Genomic DNA, 2,177 nt, shown 5'->3' on the forward strand with positions numbered 1-2,177 from the left:
AGCGGCGGTCGATCGTGAACATGCACAGGAGAGGAGGAGGCTCTGGAGCTGAAGGCGGTCGACCGTGATGGTCGACTGTGCGGACCCTGTATGCGATTTAACTCTCGGGAATTGGTTCGGTGGACAGCCGCAGTCGACTGTGGGTTTCTTGTAATCGATTTATTCTCTATCGGGGGTGTTCGATCGACCGTCGTGGTCGATCACGATACCTGCACGGTCAAACGTCACAGTCGACCGCGTAGAGGGTTTGCAGTTGGGTCAGTTATTTGACCTAGTTCATTTTAGAGCTGATATATAACTCTAATCCTGATTAATTAAGGTTAAGCAAGGATATTTTTGAGCAGTCTTTGGGAGAGGATTGTTACATCTAATCGTGGGAGATTTGTAAGAGATCTAGAGCTTTGTTTAAGGGTTTGATCGGTGAGATTTGTAACTCTATTTGTATTCTCTTGATTTCTAATAGTAAGAACCCCCCATACTTGCCCCGTGGACGTAGACAACTTGCTGAACCATATTAAACTCATTGTCTTCCTGTGGTATTATGTTTGACTTATTAGTTGTGATTTATCTCTTGTTCTTGTTCATGTCGTTTCGAGGCTTCTGTCACGCACATTAATTGGTATCAGAGCTTTAGGCGTGTTCGAAGAATTTGGTGAAGAATTCCTATCTGAAGAGTTAGATCGATAACATGGGAGAAGAAAGCACATTAGGTTTGTCTCTTACGAAGGCGATACAGAGTCTGAGCATCAATAACACGAAGATTGATGTTCCGAAGTTCGACGGCACGTTTAATTTCAAATTGTGGAGGTGTCAGGTAATGGACGCATTGGATGCATAGAATTTTGAGGAGACTCTTGAGTTACAAGAGAAACCCGGAGACATGGAGGATAAGGTTTGGAAGAAGATGAATAGTAGAGTTTGTAGAGTTATTCGTTCATGCTTGACGATGGATCTTATTTATGATGTTATGAACGAGACGTCGGCGAAAAGAATGTGGAAAACACTCAATGAGAAGTATCTTACTAAGAGTATTGAGAATGGGCTTCACTTGAAGAAGAGGTTTTACCAGTTTAAGATAAAAATGGGAGTTTCCATTAGGGAGCATGTCAACAATTTCACAAAGCTACTTTCAGATATGGGCAATGTGGATATCATGGTTGAGGATGATGACAATGTGATGTTACTTTTGTGCTCGTTGCCGAAAGATGATTATGGTACGTTCGTTTTAACTATGATCAATGGAAGAACTACTGTTAGCTACAAGGAGGTGACCTCAGCTTTGGTGAATTATAAGTTGAGGAAGAGTGATGGTGAACCATCCAAGAAGGCATCGGGAGATGCATTAGTTGTTCAAGGCCGAGATCCAAACCACCGCCAGTTCAATCACTCAAGGTCAAAGAATAGGAGTGCCTATAAGTGTGTTGGTAGAAACCAATGTCGGTATTATAAAGAAGAATGACATTGGAAGATTGACTGCCCAAAGTGGAAGGAAAAAACCATGAAGAACAAAGGAAAAGTTGTACAAGCTTCAGAAGCGAATGTTGCAAAAGTTATTGATGAGCATTCAGATTTAGATTCTCTGGGCTATTCGTGTCCTGCACTGCCGTTGGTTTGCTATGTTGATTCCATGGAGTGGATGATGAATTCGGGAGCAACATATCACATTTGCTTAAGGAGGGATTGGTTCTCCAGCTTTAAGGAGTTGGAAAGAGGGAATGTCGTGCTTATGGGTAATGACCACATATGTCCTATTGGTGAAATTGGTTCAGTCCGGATTAGGATGCATAATGGAGTGATTAGGGAGTTGAAAGAAGTGAGGTTCGTGCCACAGTTGACAAAAAACATCATTTCTCTTGGGACTTTGGAGGCAGCTGGATATAGAGTGATCTTAGAGGATGCTACAGTGAAGGTCACGAAGAGTTCTATGATGTTGATGCAAGGTGTTAGTGAAAACAACCTATACTACTTGAAGGACAAAACAGTTACAGCGGGTCTGACAGCTTCTATCACTACAGAGGAGGACACCACCACTTTATGACACATGAGATTTGGACACATAGGTGATAAGTCTCTACAGTCATTAGCAAAACAGGGGCTATTAAAAAGTGCTAAGACCTGCAAGATGAAGCTGTGTGAGCATTGTGTACTTGGGAAGAAGACTAGAGTGAAGTTTGGCA

This window comes from Asparagus officinalis, unplaced genomic scaffold (genome assembly GCF_001876935.1).
Source record: "Asparagus officinalis unplaced genomic scaffold, Aspof.V1 AsparagusV1_Un16, whole genome shotgun sequence".
In the NCBI taxonomy this organism is placed as follows: domain Eukaryota; kingdom Viridiplantae; phylum Streptophyta; class Magnoliopsida; order Asparagales; family Asparagaceae; genus Asparagus; species Asparagus officinalis.